Below are 9203 nucleotides of genomic sequence, written 5' to 3'. Positions count from 1 at the left end.
ACCCAAATGCCAGTTTTCTCATGTTATGAAAGGGATAATACCATCCATGCTGCAAAGTTGTTGGAGGGTTAAGGATACTGTGTGAAAAGCACCTAACCGCGAGAGCCTGTCCTGCAGGAAGCAGGCGCGCGTGTGCAAATGGATGCTATTGTTGTCATCTTTATTCTTACAGGCTGCTCAAAAGAATTTTAGGCCTTGATGTGAGTTGGTGGCATGAAACATAAAGGGTCAAAGATGACTCTAGAGTTCCAAGTGTCAGAGCCTGAGAAAATGCTGTTATCAGTGACAGAAATAGAGAAATTGGTTTTGAAGGAAATGTGATAGGCTTGGTCTGATTTCGAGGTGATGGCCAGGCATCCAAGCGGAAAAGTTTGACAGGCCATTGGAAGCAAAAAGCCAGATCTCGGCAAGACACCAAAATTCTAGAGGAAAATTGAGCAATTTATCAAATGTCTAAATATCTTGCCCACATAACGACAAACATCCAGATTTTTGGAACCTTTTTGACATGAATTTAAATGTCAACTTTTTTATCTTAGCACTTGGTTGTGTTTACGTGCAAAGACCTCTTGTTTTTCTCTGAGTTATGAGTCCAATTTTTTTTTTCTTTTGCCAAGATCCACATGGCTCAAACCACCATCTATTTTTTTGTCCTTTGGCAGGAGACTACAAAAGGGTTAAATGAGAAGTTTATTTCTCTTTTAGCTCTCGGCTCTCCAATTTTTTATTATCCACACCTCGACAAATCTTATTTCATTACATTTTCGGAATTGCAATGTAATTTTGGTGATTAACTTTAAATTGGGGATAATACACTGACATGCATTAACATAATGTCAAAACATTTTCTTACAATTATTTCTTAACCTTCATCAAATCACTCTTCCCCTGCGGACCTTTATTAATATAATATGGACAACACACCAGAACTCAAAGCTGTGGAAAGGAAAATGATGGCCAGGGACGTCCATCAGGAGTGATCAAGGCTAGTAAGAGACAGCGAAGCTGAGCTTTGCATTCTCACAGTTCCCTGTCTCGGAGCAGAAGCGAGGGGATGAATGCTGGAAGTGGCTCCTGGGATGTTTGGGTTAGAGCGTGGCTGGTAGGAGTTTTGTTCCCATTGTCACATCTGTTACCATTACCCAAATGGAGCATGCATTCTGGTGAAAAACGAAAACAGCTTGGCTGGCCAAAAATAGTAGCTCAGCTCCACATGGAGAGACTTAGGAACCAGACAGCGCCTGCTAGAAGCAGAAGTGGAAATGATACCGTAGAAAGTGAGAGAGTCGTAAGAGTTTTCAAAACATTTTCACTCATCTTGTCTGCTTCGAGGATCCCAGTCACGCTGGGCAAGTAGGCAAGATCAGGGGGATCAGCCTCATCTTCTGTAAACAGACATTTTAAGCAACTTGCCTTAACTGGTACAGGGAATGTGGAGTGCGGAGTAGAGTGGCTTCGCTTTGGACTCAGGTGGAAATAAGTTCAAACACAGCCTGTTCCCAACGGGTACTAGCCCTGCGGGCTGGGAAGCAACTTAGTCTCCCGGAGCTTCAGGCGCCTCACTCCTAACTTGAAGATGAGAGTGGCGCCTTCCTCATGGAGTGAAGTTTGCACAGAAAGTTCTCAGTAATTGGTAGCTATTGGTATTATTATTAGGAGGAGAAAAGTAGAATAGAATAGACTTGGAGCCAGACCCTGAGCCTCCCAAGTTCTGTTTTTTCCGTTGTACCTACCCCACAGGGTGGGGGGTGGGTGTGTCAGACGTAGCCAGGAGGAAAAGCGAGTGGGGAAGATTTGGTGGCTGCTGCAGCCTGACCCCAGTGCTGATTCTTCAGACGTGGCCCACCAGGCTGAGTGCTACACACAGCCTTCCTCTCCCTTGCTACACTCCCGTGAACTTCAACAAAGCACTTTGTCTCCATGGCTTGCCTTCATCCAAAGGCAAGTTCAAATTAAAATGTTAGTACTGGACAACTCTGTTTTCAAGGAAGAGCCTCTCTCAGAATATACAAGAAGAACTTTAAAACATGGAAAATAGGCTAGGTGTGGTGGCTCACACCTGTAATCCTAGCACTTTGGAAGGCCAAAGTGGGGGGGGCGGTGAGGGGGGGTAGCTTGAGGACAGGAGTTCCAGATCAGCCTGTATAACACAGCAAGACCCCATCTCTACAAAAAATAAAACAAATTAGCCAGGTATGGTGGTGCTTACCTATAGTCCCAGCTACTTGGGAGGCTGAGGTAGGAGGATTGCTTGAGCCTGGGAATTTGAGGCTGCAGTAAGCTATGATGACACCACTGCACTCTAGCCTGGGTCTCAAAGAAAAAAAAAAAAAAGATAAAGTACAAGCATATTTTCCAGGGCCTGTGGCAGCTGGCATTCAGCTCATTTCAGCCAACGGAAAGTGCTGGGACAAGTTGAGGGTGGGAGGAAGAAAGAGGTCACGCTATTTCTCCTCTCTGCCTCTAGTGGCATTTCTGGCTGTGGCTCCAGCTCCCAGTGAACAGGCCCCTGTGGCTCCAGCTGCTACCTGTTGGCCCAGCCTCTGGACTCTCTACTCCCACCCTTGTTTCCTTAGCCTTGAGTAATGATGGCTTTCGGCTTTTGCTAATCTCTGGGCTGCAAAGAGTGGCTTGATGCATAAGCTCCATAGCCTATTAACTCTGATGCTTTCAGCAAATTACTTAAATTCTTTGAGTCATCCTCAGGTTCCTCATTTATAGAATGCAAATACTGATGTTTAATCTATAGTAATCGTGAAAATTACATACGTTAATATTTATAAAGTGCCACCAACACAAAGTGGAGATGCAGTAAGTGGTAGTGGCTTTTATCACTACCCCACTCACCCCCATCAGCTTGCTGAGTGTTTGGAATGAACTCAGACCCTACCTGTCTCCCTCTTCCTGGTAGCCTAGCTACGTAGAGTCAGTATTTCTAAGCGCAGAGCATTCCAAAGCACGTTCCATGGACCATCAGCCTTCCTGATGTTGTGATGGGTCTTCTCCATATATTGAGGTGCCGCAATATCCAGCTGTCCTTATGCTTTCTTGACTGTAAGTATTTTTGCTAAGCAGGGTACTCGGGCTCCGCAGGACACAGTTCTCAACACTAGAACAGTGGCCTAAATTCCACACTTTGGGATCAGACAGATCAAGGCTGTAACCTCAGCCCTACCGCTGGGAGCTGCATGACCTGGGGCAAATTTATAACTGTCTTTGGTAAAGACAGTTTCCCAATCTATAAAATGGGATATTCATAGTGTGTAGGCTGTTGTTGCTGTGAGGTTTTCATAAAATGCTTGAGGTGAAGTACTTAACACAGTGTCTGACACTTGTTCAGCAAATGTTAGTTGCTAAGATAACAGTAATTATTATCACTAGGAAGAACTGAAGCCTGATGAGAGTTCCTTAGGGCCTTGAGAAATACGTAGAAATGAGCACCATGAACAATGTATCGGAGTCAGAGGCGGGAGAGTAAGTCACGGGGTGGTGGGTCTGGGGAAAGGGGCATGTGGCTTTGCCAGCAGTGGAGTTGCAGATGGGTCCCTGCTCGTGGGCAGCCCAGGCTCTTGATTCTCTCTGCCCACCGGCCTGCCTGGCTGTGAGCGCCCTCCCACTGTGCGCCCACACTCCGTGCTCAGTCCCCCGTGGCGGGCTGGCAGCCTGCTCTCCAGGGTGCGTGGCTTCCCCTGCGCTTGCTGCGTGGGCTGTGAGGTAGGCTGAGAGCGCCACGACCCTGTCGGGGGCTGTGTGCTCAGAGCCGCCTTTGCAGACCCTGCTTTTCCCTGGATGGTCCCCCAGGTCTGGGCTGGGTCAGGAAGGGGCCCAGAAAGGGGACCAGAAAGGAGTTCCTGTAACTTCTCTAAGTCAAAGCAGCTCAGGGCGGCCTCTGAAGTGGTTTTGTTGTTGTTGTTCTGGTAAGAAAGTGGACAATATTCTTTGGTCCTTATCTGAGTCCTTGCTTCTCTGTTCCTTTATTAATTCCACACACAGAAGGGAGAAGTGGGGGATTAATTGGCGTCAACAGCCTTCCAATAGTCTTTCTAAGACCAAGAGACTCTTGATCTGGAAACAGCATTTTCATCACGGGTAGTAACTGATCACTGCACCACTGATTCCTGTGGTCTCTATAACTCGATTGTGAATCAGGAGTTGGAGGACATTTGCTGGAGTGAACATCCTTCTTGGCCTCCCTGTGCAGGAGGCCTGTCTACCAGTCTTGCCTGTGGAGAGCCCCTGCCTTCTAATCTCGAGTGCCTGCCCCCAGGCTCCACACCGCCATGGCACTGTAAGTTCTGTCCCAGGAAACAATGTCACCTTATGCATTACCCAAGCTCAGAATAGCAGCTGGGCATCAGAGGCTATGGGCTTGTCTCCAAGCCCTTTGATTTTTGGGCCATGAGTGAATTTAGCTTACATAGTACGATATTAGCCTTTGGTCAGAATTGCACTGGCCATTCTGCATGACTGATGGTTTAGTTCCTTCCTGAGAGAGGTTAATTCTGTTTGTTTTTCATTGAGGTGGATTTACCCCAACCTTATCATCCCTTTCTTCTTTCCCTCTGTGAGGACAGGCTGGTGAAAGACCATGATCCCCAGGAGAAGATAAGAGGGTGAAACAGAGACTCTGACAAGGATGCCCAGGTGTAGGAGGGGGAGCCCAGGAATGGTTTGGATGCATCCTGATGATGTTGCTGCTTCTTGTCACATCGTTGGGTCCAATTTTTTGGCTTCTGCTGATGAGAGAAGGTGTTTGATTGGAAAGGAGTTTTAAGGGGCTTGGCAGCAGGGGTCAGATGTGGGAGACTGAGCTGGTGGAGGACAGAGTCAACGTAAGCCTGGCGTGGGACAAGGTGGAGGACGTCCGGGTCCTGTTGGATTACGGGGATAAATGCTTACATTATTTGGTAGACTTCAGTGCTTTTCCAGAGAGATGGGCTTTCTAAATTAGAGAGCCATTTCCCAGATGTGTTGATGACTTTTGTTTGACCAATCAAGGGGCCATGGGAAGAGTGAGCATGCAGCAGCACAGGTAACCTTGAACGGTGAAAACAACCGAGGATCCAAAGAGGTCAATGAATTTGACGAATAATGCACTTTAGCATCATCCAGACTTACAAGAGTGGAGGCTGCTGTTTCCAGAAATACTGAAAGCCCCTGCTGTCTCCATGCTGAGGCTATTTTGTGGTCAATTGGCAAGAAAAACAGAGTCCTGCATAAGGAGGACCTGGGTGGAAGCTCGGATTCCAAGCTTGTTCCAACCCAGGTTTTCCGTATGAATATTTCCTTGGTCTCCTTAAGGCTGACCAAGAATGAGATGCAAAGCCAAAGGAAAAAAGGAGAGATTTGCTTCCATAGCTGTGTTTCTGCGGAAGACGTGGCACGTGTCAGCAGCATCTCCCCTGTAGAGCCCTGAGGCAGCAGGCTGCTGTCTGGGGCACGCTCCTGTGTAGAGCAGGTAGATCAGGACGGAATGACGTTGGCAGAGTTGTGGTGGAGATGAAAGCATAATAATAACACCATCAATATAATAAAGAGGAAGGAGCAGTATCAGCCAATGGCCTGGAAACTCAAGAAATTTAAGGGGCATCTAGGCCCAATGAGCTGTAACTGCTCAAAGTGTTTGGGGTGATGGAAGTCAGTCAGCCACCAGGGTGAGGTGGCCCAGAATAGCACATAAAATGGGAGGAAGAAATGGATAAGAGCAGAAAGCACAGTTATTTTGAAGCCACAAAATTAAAAGCCGAAATAACAGTCCATTGACTAGCAACCTGTCTGGGTATTATGGTTGAATATTCTGAGGTGACAGCTAGCCCAACATAGCAGTGTGTTGGAGGTCAGAAGTCGGCCACTGTACAAGCGCACCCCTGTGGACTGCATCTGAAATAAATAACATTAGGTCTGAGGCTTCAAAACATCTAGGAGTCATACCAGAAGGTAAATAATGATGATAATAATAATATGCACTATTTTACATAGTGTGTGGTATTTATTTTACACTCATACTAATCCTCAAGCAGCAATGAGATTACAAGGCAGTAATCTCTGCATCGCTTCAAAGGGGCTAGTCACTTTCCAGCAACAGCGGCAGTGCTTTGTTTTGAACCCAGATTAATTTGGCTTGAAGCATGGGCTTGCGCTGTGGATCATCTTATCTGTCTACCAGCCAGTCTGTTTGTACAGCAGAAAATGATTGCATCTGCCTTCCGGGGAGAGTGTGATGGCAGGTGTGATTGGGGCAATGCAAGATAGAACTTAACATTCCATAGATCAAGTACTGCCTGCCAGGTCTTGCAGGCCCTTTTGCCCTTCCTGGCTATGACTTACTGAGACCTGTGACTCTTAGGAGGGGCCTCCTGAATTGCCACGTCACTCTTGACTGGAGAAAGAACATTAACAGCCTCATTCCACCAGGAATTCTGGTCTTGAATTAATTTGGCTATCCTCAGGCCCAGATTCCCTCATGTCTTTAGTGGGTCCTGGGTGTTCACATATCCACTGAGCTGCATCCAGTCCAGTGTACTCATCCACCTTGCATGACAAGGGTTCCATATTTCACTTTATTATTTCCTCTGGGTCTAGAAAGCTGCCTGATCCCCAGCTGAATCCTGTTCAAACCTATCACACTCCTGCCGAGAGATTTGCAGTGAACACCATGATGGCCCCAGACTACTGTGCTGTTGTTTTTCTAGCTGTGGCTGCCTTCTGCTGCCCAAAAGCAGAAGGCTGCCTACCCCACCACGGCAGCTCTGTGGTGTTAATGGAAACAGATCATCCTGGGCTTCCACGGATGTCACAATTATTTACTGTCTATGAAGTCATGCAATTTAATTTATGAATCTCAGTTTCTTCATCTGTGAAATGGGGATAAAATAATACTTGCTACTAGAATGCATTGAACATCTATTGTGTGCCAGAAGCTGTCTTTTGTACATTGTCACATTCGACTTCACCATAACCCTAAATTTTAATTCTTTTCCTTCTTCTTGGCTGAAGCGAGATACTTCTATTCTGATGCCTTTTCTGATAAAAGCAGAAGTTCCGTGTGCTCTTTGGTTATTGTGCTTTGGATTATCCAACAGCCCTTTCGAAGAGTACCCATGTAGCTGTATCATTTGCTCTGGGCTCTCTCTTTTCCAGGCCCACAGTCCTTCCTTTACCCACGAGACATGTCGTTGAGACGTCAGGGTGTCTTACAACCAACTGGCATGACATGATTTCTAGGTTATGGAGCAAGATGACCACACTTATGTCATCATGAATAGGAAAGACTGAATTATATCCACACAATGATATAGAATGTAACATGCATTGCAGTGGCTGTCTGCTGTACGTATGGAAGGAGATCTGTGGTTGGTCACTTCATCTGGAACACGGGCTAGTGGAGCCAATGGCGTGGTGACCATGCACATTGGAGCAGGCTCTCTTTGCTACCTCGTGGTCAGGTCACGGGCGCTGCCTGTAATCTCAGCAAGCTCCCTAACAGTTGTGCACTGCGGGTGCCCTGGCAATGAGAGGCTGCGCCGGACACCAGCAAATCCCACCACTCTGAATTCCCTTCCATTTTGTAAATTCTCACTCAAAACATACTTTGTGCAGGCAAGTGTTCTGAATACTTGTCTGTAAGATAAACAAGAAATGGCCTTGCCCTGAGAAAGTTTATTCTGTAGCGTGAGGGTCAACAAACCTGTTCTCTAAAGGGCCATGTAGTAAATATTTCAGGCTTTGTAGGCTAAGAGGTCACATACAGTCTCCATTGCAACTACTCAATTCCGTAGCCATAGACGATGCACAAATCAAAGAACACGACTGTGCTCATGGCTGTGCAAACAAGCTGTGGCTGAAATGGGCTGTACTTTGCTGGCCCCTGCTCTAGTGGGAAAAATAAGCATATAAACAAAGAGTTACAAAAGGATGTGTGTAATAATAGAAGTGTATACAAGGTGTGAAATCAGATGGAAAAGGAAGATTGGGGGGTATGGTCTTTTAGTCTATGGCAGGGCACATCAACCCTGGTGCACTGACATTTTGGGCCAGATACTTCTTTGCTGTGAAAGACTTCCCTGTGCATCCTAACATGTTTAGTAGCACCCCTAAACTTTGTGAACTAGATGCCAGTAGTGACTACCCACCCCAGGTTGTGGCAATGAAAAATACCTCCAGAGATTGCCAGATGTCCCTAAGAAAATTGCCCCTAGTTGAGAACCAGTGGTCTAGGGCCTCAGATCACCATGGCAAGAGGAGAAGTCACATAAATTCTTATTAAGAAGGTGACCCCTTAATTAGGGTTTTGAAAGATGAATAGGAGTTGGTTATGTGGATAAAATATGTGTGGAGAGATTAGACAATTTTAAGCAGAAGGCAGAGGTAAGCAAATGCAAATAGATGTGAAAGAATATCATCTGATGAAGGGTTACAAACCATTGACTATAGTTGGGTCATTGCATGTGTGCACATGTGTGTGTGCATGTGTGTGCGTGTGTACACGTGTGTGCAAGAGTGCATGTGCGTGGAGTTAGAGGAGGAGGTGAGAGATGAAGGCAGTAAGGTACACAGGGGACAGATCACAGCAGCCCTTCTATGATGGGCTGAGATTAGATGTTGCTCAGTAAATACCCACAACCATGAATCATAACATCGGAAGGATAGCGGATCACTCATGAAGAATAACTGGTGTGGTGGGACACAGGCCCTGCCAGAAGGTGTACTGGTAACTAGCAGAGCTGCTACCTGGCTGCCCCACATGGAAGCACAAAAGTAATGCCAAGCTTGTGCCCCGCCCCCCTTGCTGAGTCCCCAAGTGTGAGCAGAGCAAATGAATTTAAATAAGATTGTAAGTATGAACGAAAATGTGCTCACAAATAGCTGCTCTGTGATGTGTAAGACTGATTTTATAATTCTGTGCTGCTGACAAGGTATCATGATACTTGATAAATACTTGATAAACTTAATAAAACAATGGAATCTACTGATATTGCTGTGCCACTAAGCACAAGACTCCCCAGAACATACGCAGTGAATAAAAATAAATGTTCATGCCTGAAAGTGAAGAAAAACAACCAAGGGTCATTCGCTGGCATGGCAGACACATTCCAGTCCAATCCATTGACGTAAACCTACGTAGCTGGCTTATTTCCAGAGGGTGAAGGGTCCCAGTAGGTCATGCAAGCCCTGCATGGGAAGGGGAACCAGATTATGACTGC

Source organism: Propithecus coquereli, unplaced genomic scaffold, assembly GCF_000956105.1.
Source record: "Propithecus coquereli isolate 6110/MARCELLA unplaced genomic scaffold, Pcoq_1.0 Scaffold20, whole genome shotgun sequence".
Classification (NCBI taxonomy): domain Eukaryota; kingdom Metazoa; phylum Chordata; class Mammalia; order Primates; family Indriidae; genus Propithecus; species Propithecus coquereli.
The sequence above is the reverse complement of the archived record's forward strand: the minus strand, read 5'-3'. Positions refer to the sequence as shown.